The sequence below is a fragment of the Grammomys surdaster genome, unplaced genomic scaffold (assembly GCF_004785775.1).
Source record: "Grammomys surdaster isolate TR1022 unplaced genomic scaffold, NIH_TR_1.0 150, whole genome shotgun sequence".
Lineage (NCBI taxonomy): Eukaryota > Metazoa > Chordata > Mammalia > Rodentia > Muridae > Grammomys > Grammomys surdaster.
This window is the reverse complement of record NW_021604608.1, coordinates 13872822-13887367: the sequence shown is the minus strand read 5'-3', so window position 1 is coordinate 13887367 and position 14546 is coordinate 13872822.

The following is a 14546-nucleotide window of genomic DNA, read 5'->3' as shown; positions in this document are numbered from 1 at the left end:
ATGATGCCAAAGTTGTCATGGATGACCTTGGCCAGGGGGGCTAAGCAGTTGGTGGTGCAGGACGCATTGCTGACAATCTTGAGCGAGTTGTCATACTTCTCGTGGTTCACACCCATCACAAACATGGGGGCATCAGCAGAAGAGGCAGAGATGATGACCCTTTTGGCCCCACCCTTCAAGTGGGCCCTGGCCTTCTCCATGGTGGTGAAGACACCAGTGGACTCCACAACATACTCAGCACCAGCATCTGCCCATTTGATGTTAGCAGGATCTCGCTCCTGGAAGATGGTGATGGCCTTCCCGTTGATGACAAGCTTCCCATTCTCAGCCTTGACTGTGCCGTTGAACTTGCCATGGGTGGAGTCATACTGGAACATGTAGACCATGTAGTTGAGGTCAATGAAGGGGTTGCTGATGGCAACAATCTCCACTTTGCCACTAGATGGAGAGCAGAAGGCAGCCCTGGTAACCAGGTGCCCAATACGGCCAAATCCGTTCACACGAACCTACACCATTTTGTCTACGGGATGAGGCTGGCACTGCACAAGAAGATGCGGCCATCTCTGGAACAGGGAGGAGCAGAGAGCCAACACTTGTCTTTATAACAGTAATTATGACATTACCCATTTCATTAATTTGTAGACATTTATACCTCAACATTAACTTCTTTATCAAACTCCCTTGTTATATTAAGTAATTTAATGTAATTTTATGCTAGGTTTTTTGACTGTTTAAATTTTTTATATTTTTATGTATTTGTATATTTTGTATATAATTTATACATTTATTTATGTATATATTTATATATTTACATATTTTAATATACATTTAAATATAAATATATATTTATATGTTTGTATTTTTTATATTATTTCATCTCTCTCTTTACTCTTCAATCTGTTACATTTAAATTGTGGCTTGCTATTTACTGTTTTTATGGTTTTAGTGATTGTGGGAATACCTGGGTCACTCTTTTCTTTTTTGTTAATATTGTATCCAATTACGATTTATTGAAAATAGATTCTTCTCTTAGACTGAACATCACAACAATATTTTCCCCTACCACCACTCCTTCCAGCTCCCCTTACACCGTCCCTGTACCCCAGATCCAGCATACTCTTATTTCTTCAGGAAAAAAAAAAATGCAGGCCTCCAAGAGATAACAGTAAAAGAAGACAGAGTGCACTAAATGTCAAAAGCCCTCATATCAAAGCTGGGCAAGGCAACCGAATAGGAGGAAAAGAGTCTCAAGAACAGACAAAATTCAGAGAAATACCACTCCCATTTTTCGGAGTTCCGCAGAAAGGTCAAGCTAATAGCCATAAAAAAAAAAAAATCATTCAGAAGACCTGGTGCAGAACCTTGCCATGTGATCCCAGATTAGTTGTTTTGTTAGGCCATGTCCTCCTGGTGTCTCCATCCCCTCTGACTCCTACAATCTTTTCATTCCACTTCTGCGGGATTCCATAGTCTCCAAGTGGAGGTGTTCTATGAATACCTCCAATTTAGAATGCCTCTGTACAGTGTCTGGCTGTGGGTCCTGTGCTTGCTTCCATCTGCTGCTGGAGGAAGCATTTCTGATACAACTGTAAAAGCAATCTTGTCTAGTATATTAGTATAGCAAAGTATCATTAGGATTCATTTCACTGATATTTTTTTAGGGAGGGTTGACAGGAATGTTTGGTTCTCCAGTTCCTAGCCATCCAGGCAGCGTAGGGCATGAGCTCCCTCTCCTGACATGGGCTAAAAATTAAGTAAAGCACAGTTTGGCCACACCCACAAGTTTTGCACCATTATTGCCCAAGCGCATCTTGGAGACAGGATAGATTGTAGTTGGAAGGTTTTGTGTCTGTGTTGGTATCAAGCTTTCTCTTTGTGTAACCTCCAGAATTCTTTCTTAGACCAAAGGGATCAAGTGTAGGAGTGAAGGATCCATGCCTGTACCAGTCCTACCTCTCCATGGTCAGTGATCTGAATGGATGCTATCCTAACCAATGGGGTCTCACTGTCATTTTTGAGAGAACAGCCTTTCCTAGCATCAGTCTGTTTTGTTTGTTTGTTTGTTTGTTTGTTTTGTTTTAGAGATATCTGAGGAACCACCTACACCAACAACTCAAAAGAATGTAACCCAGTCCCATCACTGAAAGGTTTGCCTGGAAACAAAAGATAGTCATTTCCGACCCTGTATCTTCCTTTACTAGGAATCTGCACTAGAGTCACATTCATAGATTCTATGAAGTTTCCACTACACTAGGATTTCACACTCACCCCAGATGTTCCCTAATTCTGGCTGCCTCTTCCTGTATTTTCTCCCATTCTTTCTGTCCCCATGACCCCTCTCCTGATCTTTTCACCTTGAGTACCTCTCTGTCCCTAGTCTACCCACAAAACCTATTCTACTTCTTCCCAGAAAGATCCATGCATCCCTTTAGATCCCTTCAATTTACCTAACCTCTCCGAGTCTATGGATTATAGTTTGATTATCATTTACCTAGTATCTAACATTTAATTGAAATTAATACATATCATATTTGTCTCTCTGGATTTAGGGTAACTTCTTCAGAATGATTTTGATTTTTTTCTAGTTAAATCTGTTTGCACACAAGATTCATGATGCCATTTTGAGTAATACTCTATTATTCATATGTAAAAGATGTTGTTTCCATTCTTCAGTTGAGGGACATCTAGGTTGTTTCCAGTTTCCAGCTATTATGAATAAAGCAACAATGAACATATATAAGCAAGTGTCTTTGTGTTAAAATGAAGCAACTTTTTGGTCTATGCTGAAGAGTGATATAATTGAACGTGACATAGGTCAGTACTCAAGTTTTTGATGCACAACCATATTAATTTCCATAGTTGCTGTACAAGTATGCAGTCCAACTAGCAATGGAGGAGTGTTCCCCTTGTTCTACATCCTCAACAGCATGAGCAGTCACTTGGAATTTTGATCTTATGCATTCTACACAAACACACACACACACACACACACACACATACACATACACACACATACACACATACACAAACACACACAAACACAAAAACGTACACATACACAAGTTCATTACTCTGATGCCTCAGAATGCTGAACATCTCTTTGTTTCTCAGCCACTTGTGATTCTTCTTTTGAGAAATTTTGTTTATGTTTGTGCCCATTTTTAATTGGATTATTCTAGTTTTTCCATATTTTGTCCAATTCTTACATGTTAGTTTTTATTTTCTCTTATTGTGTCTAATTTTATGACATCTTATTTTAATATTAACTCATATAAGCTTGTTTGTTTTTTTTAATGGGAGACAGAAGTAGAGTTGATCCAGTTTGAAGGAGAAGGGGGGGAAGCTGGGAGGAGTAGAGGCCCAGGAAATGACATTCAGCATATAATATGGGAGAAAAATACCTGTTTCAATAAAGGGGGAAAAAGAAATATCTAATTACATGTGTTAATTTGTCAAATTATCCAAATTATTGATAAAACATTTTCTTGAGTGTTTTTAAGCTGTTATGTAATAATAACAATAATAATAATAGTAATAATAATAAAAATAATAACACTCCTTTCAGTAATAATAATAATAATAATAATAACAACAACACTCCTTTCAGTAACCTCTGAATAAATTAGGGTACTCTACATTATGTTACATGGTCTTCAACCATTTAAATTAAGTATTCAATAAAACACGCAAACAAAATCTAACATGGTCACTACAAAAAGGTAGGGATGTCTGCCTTTCTTAAGCTTACTGCATATGAAGATATGTTGGTTCCTCCATAGATTTACAAGGTTTTTAACCACTATGCTTATTTCTATAGATTTCATGACTATAAAAAGATACTTTCCTAATGTCATCTCTTTCTGTGTCTCTTTTTCTCTTCTCTGAGAAATCTGTCCCATATAACAACTTTGTCGTCTTCTTTACAGCATGTTTTTGCATTGTAAAGAACAAGATAGTTCTTTAAATAATATAGCACAAGGTACTATACTCACAGGAGACTCACTTTACTATCTTTGCCATATTTATTTGCTGTGAAGCAATTGATAGCTATACTAATACTTCATACAAGGTATTTACCAGCTCAGAACTGACATTACTTTTAGTGACACTCAACATATTATAGTCAGTCATATTATAGACTAAGGTCAACATCATAACTGATGATACTTAAATTGACATTACATTACTAGCCCCATTTTGGCACTAGTGAACCATGTAATCTGAAAGAAGGAAAATATATAGAACTATATCTCTTCCGGTATTTATGGTTTCAAACTATAGAATAACTAGCAATATGGAGAAAAGTCCTATTTTAAAGAATTCATATTGTAAGATATAACATTCATAGTAATGCAATATAATATGTTCATGAAAATCTATAATAAGATTGAAAATTTTATCAACAAAATATAACTGTATCTAATATGAATTAAGAATAAACATCAGAAGTAAAATGTTTTAAAAGTTTGTGATTAAGATTTATAATAAATATGAGATATGAAAATAGCATTTGCTGCAACAAAGAGGTGTCGGATGGAAAGCACTGAACATTTCCATTTCTTAAAACTCTTATGTCATCCTTTAATAGCAAACCACAAAATAACAAAATCGCTATAAACACTGCAACAAAGGGGGCTTAGTCTAAGATGAAAGAGATCTCTGGTCTTCCTAGATGTTTTAAATAATCCCTGAATGTTGTTTACTTGATTATAAAGTATCCTATGGGGTTCAGATAATGATATGAATTTTTAAGGATGACATGCTGAGTTATTAAATTAGTCTCTAAATTAAATCTTAAGTATAACTTTGTTTGACTTTGTCACTACATAAATTCATCAAGCTCAGAAATTCATTCAAGTACACTTAAAAGAATATAATATTTATTTAAGAATAATAAATGATGTATTCATAGGATTTCACCCTTTCACACTTTTACAACTTTGTTTATTAATCATTTATGATATGAAATTAACTTGTCTATGTGAGAGTGTGGTACCATCGCTCAAAACTACTAATTTCTGAAGGTAGAACTCCTTCTTTGGTCATATTTAATTGTTGATTGGTGTTGGAAATCATAATGTTTATGGATGTAAACCGTTCCTTTCTGTTTATTCCTCTCTTATATTGAAGTTTATAAACAATTTACTACTCTGCAAATTTTATATTTTGGGTACTATTTTTATGTAGACTTTAGCTTTATCTTATTATAGTACTTCAATAACAAATTCAGCAAATATTTACTGAGAGTTCATTGTAGAGAACCATATGTAGCAATTTTTTCACCTATAAGATAAAATCCTTGATTTTTCTCCCCTGTAGAAACTAGTTGTTCAGGAAGATCACACATTTCTGAACTCTTCCCATGTGCTAATAAAGGAGTTTACAAAGACATGCAAAATTACAAGGTGAAAACAACACTCCCAGCTGCCTTCGGCTTCCAGAAAGAGAGTGAGATTTAGAAACATCTGATTAAAAAATTACAAAAACCCAAGAGTAAACAGAAAGTTAATAAAAAAGTATAACCAATGGGCACAACCTCATATACAGTGGTGTCTAACGGTGTCTCACAAATGCCATCTATTTGTTAGGTTAGTCACAGGTGGAAAGGTCCTTTCCCTATGTAGGCAAAGTAAATAAAAAGTGTCTGTCTATAGATTGGATAATGGTAAGGAAAAATGTTAAGTTGTAAGACAGATTTTTGTGAAAGTTCGAAAATGTTTAAATTATCTGTGTTGATTTTGTTATTACAAACTCAATTTTGCTAAGTGATGTACAAAATAACTAATTTAAAAATTGGGGCATGTCTAGTGACTATCTGCAGGCTTGAGACACTAGAGGAGACGGGAAATCTGTGGGGATGAACCTAGCTTAGATTCCTCCAGAAGGGAAGATAGAGACTGAAGTGTTCACCTTCCCTAGCTAGATAGGACTTCCAGCGGAGAGAATGGCATATCAATCCACCAAGAAATTTCAACCCAAAGTTTCTCTTCCCTATAAGATATACAGGAATAAAGATGGAGCACAGACTGAGGAAATGGTCATCCAATGACTACCCCAAATTGAGACCCATCCTATGAAAGAGAGCAAACCCCTCACACATCGAAAGACACTATTCTATGCTTACAGACAGGAACCTAGCATAACTGTCTCTTGGATAAAGCATCTCAGGTTTGTGTTCACATTCTGATCAAAACACGATGTGGATATTTATTATTTATTCAGTCTCCTTGGGTTTATTGTTTGCTTGTTTTATTTATTGTTTGTTTGTGTTTTGTTTTGTTTTATATCTGTCGATGTAAAAATAAATGTATTGCTTTTATGAGTATCTTAAATTAAATGGCCAAATAAAACACTGTTGTTATGAAATAATATTTAAAATATAGACAAAGAAACATTTATAATTTATCTTTAGTGAATTGTTTATTTTTGAGTGATGAAGAACTGGATTTAATTTCTTTATACTTTTACTGTATATTTATGTAAAAGTTACATTGCCTAATATCTTTCTCATTGACATGGTACTATGTATGTAGCTCTGTTTATTTTCCTTGTCTTTCATACTATAAAAATATTCCATGTTATCAACAAATCTTATAATAGCTTGAAATTTTCTAGTACATATTATTTGCATGTTCTTTTTCATATGGGCAAGTATTTAGAATTAAATATAATTTTCAAAATGACTCATATAACTGAAAAATATATATTAAGCTTTATTTTTGTTTGTTACAATGCTAATAATCCTTGAGTTTCAATATGAAAAAATCATATAATGACTTTCTCTGTAATTTTTAATTTGCAAGAAGAGACAATCAGAGATTAGTTAAAATATCATGAACAAAGACTACTGAGATTAACTATTAAAACAGCACAATTAAATATTTAGTATAAAGTGATCAGACTGAATAATGTTTTATACTACACATCATTCCTTTGACTCTTTAGTGTTTTGAAAGAAATGCCATGTGTGAAACTTAAGTATAAAAGAAAATAACTTTCTAAACTTAAGTTTACAAATACTATATGTCTGTTAAGTTATTTAGATAAGATATAGCTAAATAGATGCAAAACTCAAAGAAATTAACTGTAGCAGAAAGGTTGACTAACATGGTATGGTACATTCTATAAAACCCCAAATAAACTTGACAAGAATATAAACTACCTGCATGATATTGTAATTTAAATATTAGAAGCACAGAATAAACAAGGAGTATAGTAATTTGAAAGAGAGAAAAATCAAGGTACTTATGAAAACCAATCAAATTAACCTCTAATTATTTCACAGTAACTTTCAAAACTAGAAGGGTCTGATAAGGGTTCACTAAGTTCTAACAAAAATGTTAAAATATACTTTTATATCCAATAAAACAGTCCATTAATTAAAATAGAAATACAAATTTTCAATAATCAAAAAAAATTGAAGGCACTGATGAATTTCTTAAGAACTTAAGAAAAAGAAAATAACAAAACTGACAAATTCCTGAGATGATAATTAGATAAACACATTGAATCAGCTTTATATAGGATACTTGAAGGAACTCAGGTCACATTGAAAAGTAATGGATGCCAAATCCTGGACATTTAAACATTTAATACCTTTCAGGTGATGCATTTCTGGGAGCTTTGATAATGTAGCCTTTCTGGGTGAAAGACATCAGTAGATTTTCTCTCTGAAATTAAAAGCAACAAACATACAAACCAATTCCAAGAAAACAAAATAATTCATCCACAATAATAAAGTAGGCTTCCTCCCAGTGATTTAGGAGTAATTAAACATATGTATATTAATAAATATGATACACTATATAGACAAACTGAAAGAAAGAGAAGCACATGATCATCTCATTAGATGCAGAAAGGCATTTGATAAAATCCAAATCTCTTTCCTGATAAAAGCCCTGGAGAGACTGAGGAGTCAGGCGATATAACTCATGAATCAATAGGCAGTTTAAAGAAAGCACATAGACAGCAACAACTTAAATTGAGAGAAACTCAAGGCAATTCTACAAAAATCAGGATTAATATAGGGTGGTCCACTCTCTCCATACATATTCAGTATAGTTCTTGAAGTATTATCTACAACAGTGGTTCTCAACCTTCCTAATCTTCCTTCTGTGATTCTTTTTTAACAGGATATTTGATTGAGACTGTGAACTGTAAAAATCTGTTTCTAGTTGTGTGGCTCAGCCTTTGGTCCCAGAGATTTTGTTTACTGTAAAAAAGTAGTTGTTATGTGGCTCTGGCTTGCACTCATCTTTAATCCAAGAGATAACTAAAGTCAACCATTGGATATGAACATAAGGAAACAGGAAAAAAAAAGGTCTTTAGTTTGGAAGGTATTTCAGACATCCAGAGAAGCAGAAAAAAGCTTTTCTGTTGTGGAGTGTCAGGAGCTGGGTACTTTCTCTGCCTCTTTGAGCTTGCAGGTTTTTACCACATCATCTGGCTCCTGAGTATTCATTTGATAAACTCGAACTTTCAGAATTTAGGTTTTTTAAAACAACACCCATTAATACAGTTCTTCATGTTGAATAACAGTGAACTATAAATTTGTTTTGTTACTATTTCATGATTGTAATTTTTCTACTGTTATGAATTGTAATGTAAATATCTTTGGAGATGGAGATTTGCCAAGGGGGTTGTGACCCACAGGTTGATAACCACTGATGTTCTGCAACAACCCAACTGAAGGAGATGCAAACTGAAAAGAAAAATGTCAAAATATCATACTTTGCAGATCGTAAGATAGTATAGTCAAGTGACCCTAAAAATCCCACCAGAAACTTCAACAGCATTTAAACACTTTTAGCAAAATAGCTCTATAAAAAAATAACTCATAAAAATTAGAAACCCTCCTATATACAAACAACAAACAGTCTGAGTAAAAAATCAGAACAAACTAGAAAATATCATCCTGAGTGAGGTAGCCCAGTCAAAAGAACACACATGGTATGCATTCACTGATAAGTGTATTTTAGCCCAAAAGCTCACAATACCCAAGATACAACTCACAGACCACATGAAGCTCTTGAAGAAGGAATACCAAAGTGTGGGTGCATCAGTCCTTCTTAGAAGGGATAACAAAATACTCACAGGAGCAAATATGGAGACAAAGTGTGGGTCAGAAACTGAAGGAGGGGCTATCCAGAGATTGCTCAACCTGGATATCCATCCCACGTGCAGTCATCAAAGGCATCTGGTGATGTGGATGCCAGGAAGTGCATGCTGACAGGAGCCTGATATAGCTGTCTCCTTAGAGGTCTGCAAGAGCCTGACATTTACAGAGGGAGATGCTCACAGCTAACCATTGAACTGATCATGGGGTTTCTAATGGAGGAGTGAGAGAGAAGACTGAAGGAGCTGAAAGGGTTTGCAGCCCCATAAGGAAAGCAACAATACCAACCAACCAGAGCTCTCAAGTTTTAAACCACCACCCTGGGAACACATAGGGAAGGACCCATGGCTCCAGCTGTATATGTAGGGGAAGATGACCTTGTTGGGCATAGATAGGAGAGGAGGTCCTTGGTCTCATGAAGGATGGATGCCCCACTGTAGGGGAATTCAAAGTAGGGGAGGTAGAAGTAGGTGGGTGGTGGCACATCCTCATAGAAGCAAGAGGAGGGGGGATGGGATGGGGGTTTCTGGCTGGTGGGGGGAATGGGGAAAGGGGATAATATCTGAATGTAAACAAAATGTCCAATAAAAAATTAATATAAAAAAATCACCTTTAAGAATAGCCTCAGACAATTTAAAGTAGCTTGCCTTAACTCAAAAACAGTAAATGATACATGTGTGATATAAAAGAGACATTGAAAAAAGAAACTGAAAAACAAATCACAAGATTGGAAGAACTCCCATGCTCATAGATTGGTAGGGATTGGCGTAAAAACAGGAATGTTGATCAACAAAATTGAAGAGCCAGACATAAATCTACACTTGCATGGACGTCCGCTTTCTGATAAATAAGACAGAAATATGTATAGGGAAAAAATGCTTCCTCAACAAATGGTGCTGGTCAAACCTCTACATGTACAAAATGCCAACAGAATGATATATATCACAATACTTAAAACTCAACTCCAAATGGATCAAAGACCTCAACATAAAACCAGATATAATGAATCTTCTATAAAACAAAGTAGGGAATAGTCTTCAACACATTGGCAGAGAAGAACACTGTTATAACAGGTACTAAGATCAATAGTTAAGATATCAGACCTCATGGAACTGAAAAGCCTCTATACAGCATAAAACACCATCTTGTGGATAAATTATTGGCTTATGGAATGAGAAAAAATTTCATCAACTACACAACCAATAGTGGGCTAATATCCAAAATATTTAAAGAACTAAAAGAAATGATATCAAGGAAACAAACAACTGAAATGCCCAAAATTTCTAGGAAGCAGGGAAATAGAAATCAGAACTATTTTGAGATTTTTTCCTTATGCTTATCAGAGTGGCTAAGATAAATAAATAAAAAAAAATGACACCTTAGACTGGCAAGAACGTTGGCTAAGTTGATCACTCTTCTACTACTGGTGGTAGTGCAAATTTGCACGCCCACCATGAAAACCAGAACAGTGGTTCTTCAGGAAAATGGGAATCAATCTACCTTATGATCTAGCTATAACACTCTTGGACATATACCCAAAGGATACTCCATTCTACCATAAAGACACTTGCTTAACCATGTCTTTTGTTGTTTTATTCATCACCAAAAATTTCTAACAATGTAGATGTCTCTTAACAGAAGATTGATAATGAAAATGTTGTGCATTTACACAGTGGAATCTTCCTCATCCATTAAAAAATTTTCATCATGCAATTTGTAGGCAAAAATGAATGTAAATATATACATATATACATACATACATACACACACACACACACACACACACACACACACACACGTATATAACTCCTAAATGCAATAGATCAGGTGGAGGAAAACAGATGATATGTCTTCAGCTATCATCAGAGAAGCTTCCTCCTATAGCAGATCAAAACAAATTTAGGGACCCACCTGGAGGTTTTTATTTTGCATTGGTCACTTTTGTCTACATATGTTCCTTTCTTTCCTTTTTGGAAACACACACACACACACACGCTTGTCTTTTTTAAAAATTTATTTTACAGTTGGTTACATGTTGAAATTGCTTTAGTCTTAAAAGAGAATTTATTTGCAAAATATATTGTTGAAAGCTATAGGAGGCATTAACTTTAGACTAAATGCATTTTTTATTGTGTTTCTACGAATCTATGGGTTTTTCAGGAGGAGATTATTATGTTTTGAAATATATTGATTTATATATAGTAGTGTGCCTCTTATGTGGTAATGAACTTTTTGATTAGATTTTAAACTTTATCAGACAGAGAGAATCCCATGCCTAGTTCTGTAGCTCTCCTCAGAAACCACAGGAAGGAAAATCACAAGTCCTAAGAAAGAATCTGATATTATTGTTTTGTTAAATGATAATATTTTTAAGTTGGCTCCTAAATATTGGTTTATTCTCCTAGTCTTGGGATGTGGTCAGTCATGGCCACAGAAATTTTGTTTTTGCATTCACCAGAAGCCAATGAAGATGGATGTAATATATCTAAGTTCTGAAAATAAGAAACTGAATGCTCAATCCTTAGGTGGACCTTTATAAAAGGGTAAATAATAAAATAAAAAAGGAGACAGAAAGATGTAAGATTTGCGGGATGGAAGGCAAGCTGTGAAATACTGTCTGGTGGACAGAATATTGTTATCACACAATTAACTCACAGGTGCTCTGGTTGAATGAAAAAAAAAATGTGCAGAGTGTGAAACCTGCTCAAATTCCAACACTGTGGATGATTTCTAGTTCCCATTGCTAACTGAGGAGCTATTGACTGTTAACAGTTGCTGGTAAAGGAGAGACCCATTGTATTTGATGATGTAGACACTGGTAGGTTTTATCAGTTCCAATAGCATGGCCCACAACTAGGTGCACATAGGTAGCATTAACTGAACAAAGTGGATTATTTCAAAATTTTGACATAAAGTGATAAGGGAAGATGCTGTTAGGGAAATAGAGAAAATGTTGAAAGGACAATGAGGTGGATATGATCAGATTTCATTGTATATATGTATGAACTTCTTAAAACGTAGAAGATAGTTTAAATTTCATTTAACTGTGTACTGGTTTCTTTTCTGTTACTGTGACAAAATATCATGATCAATTTATGGGAGGAAGGGTTTGTTTAGCTTAATTTTTTAAAGTAAGAAGCGGACAGCCCTTGAGCAGAAACTGAGAACTCAAATCTTGAACGTCAAGCATGAAGCAGGCCAAGCACACTCCAAATAGCACAAGACTGTAGAACTTCACAGTCCATTCTCAGTAACATACTGATATGAAAGAGTTTGAATTTCCTCAAATATTTGCATTAACAGAAAGGCAAACACTGCATACAACTAGTGGAAGGAAATGAAGTTCCATTCATGTGTTCTTTATGGAGGTGGTAAGGCTATTAAATCTCTGTAGCAGCAATTTTAAGGGGAGTTCTTTGGTTACATTGGTCTAAAGCGGGACATCAGCTATGCAGATAGGTGGAACATGACACGGATTTGATATTCCTGACTGAAAACATGGAAATCTTGACTTCTATTGCCATGCAGGTAGTTTTACACACTCAGCAATCTGACCTTTCTTATGATTGTCTTTTACTTTATTGTAATTTATGCCACTTGATGACAGCATTCCAACAAGGTGATCCAGGCATGGCTGCTTAATACAGATACATGTTGGTAAACCATTTTTATAATAGCTCTTTAACCCCAATCATGGGAAATTGCATCCACAGTTTTGTAATTCGAATAAGCATTATAAAGTCTGCCGTGATTTTGCATTATATGCTAGAGCTTCTGACACCTAAGAGAATTGTATGTCATAAAATGGGACAGGATCCTCTACAAATCTTCATGACCTGTTCTGAAATTCAGATCCATGGTTAAAATTAATGTGAAACAGAAACTGTCACAGTGGAGAAAGACTCTCTAATACAATCAGCAGAAAATTACGAAAACATAATCACAAAATATACAGTCAAGGGATAGCATGTGACTACAAGGCTGACAAGCAAGTAGAATCCAACATAACTCTTGTCTGGGAGCCACTTCTTTCCAGAGAGATAAAACTCAGGAGCAGCAGTGTCAACACCTCCCTTGAGCAATATCACTGTCTTGTGAGTAAGAAGAATGACAGGCATTGCCTGCTTCACAGATACCTGAGACTCAACTGCCTTTATGTATTTTGAAGAGACAGAGGTAAAGCTGACAGTGTATGAATCCTGGATATTTCAAAGGGAGAGCAAATATAGACAAGCTTGAGGATATGTTTGCTCAGACACTATCAGGGATACAATTAACTGGCAGAAACAGCATCACAGATTACTAAAAACTAAAAACAGAAAAAACAACTTTCTCATGTTTTAGAACAAACATCAAGGATTTCACCTACCATGTACCATGCATGATTTTGGAAAATCAAATAATCACTTTTGTGTTGATTTGGAAAGATGTATAGTTGCATTTATCAGGAATTTAGAATAAATTTCAGATGGTCACTATTTTCTCATGCATATGTACTGGTTTAGTACACTCGTACAAGAAAATGACAAAAGTTGAAAAACAGAGAACCAGAAAAATCATTTTGTAAAGATATGTGTACTAAATATCTCATTAAAATAACGGCCCAAAGATTATAATAAGCCCTATTTATAGATATGTATGTGTGTGCACACATACACATCTGCAACAGCAATTAATAGGGAAATAGTCATGAATTTAAAGGAGAGTGGAGGAAAAGGAAAAAAAAAAGACATAGTGGGAGAAAGGAAGTTGAACCTGCATTCTGGGTCAGAGAAGGAGAAGCCCTGCTAGTAAACAGAGTCTTCCAATTTGAGCTGAGTCCAAAAGGCTATCTTGACAATGGAAGTCTTTGACCTTAATTAACAGGGAAACATCTTTGCCTGTTTTATTCTTAATGGAGAAAGGTCACTAAAGTACTCAGTCTCTATTTTGGGGATGGCTTGGTACTGAACGAGAACACAATTAACAGTGATTTTTTTCAATGATCCTTATATGGATTTTAAAAATTGGACTAGGCAGGGTGTAAGCATGAAAATAAAATGTAACATAACTGGAAGGGTAATGAGGGGTGGGAGCCAGAAAGACAAGGGATTATTGAACCAACATAATTGCTGATTGGATAGAAATCTCAAGAGCAATTCTGTACAGAGTTTTTTGAGTGTATAAACATTAGCCTCAAACAATATTTGATTCATTTGCATAGACGTCATTGTGTTTTATAAAAATATAAGGAAAGAGGGAATATGTTTGGTAGATGTGTAGTCAGGTGTGGGGGAAGAGTATGCCTCCACAGGCCCATGCTGAGACATCTCTTCCCCCTGAGGGACCAGCCACATGAAGGTGTAGAATAGAATTTATTCAAGGCATGTAGAAGGAAGTTGAGAGAGTAGAGATAGAGAAAGGCAGAGAGAGAGAGAGAGAGAGAGAGAGA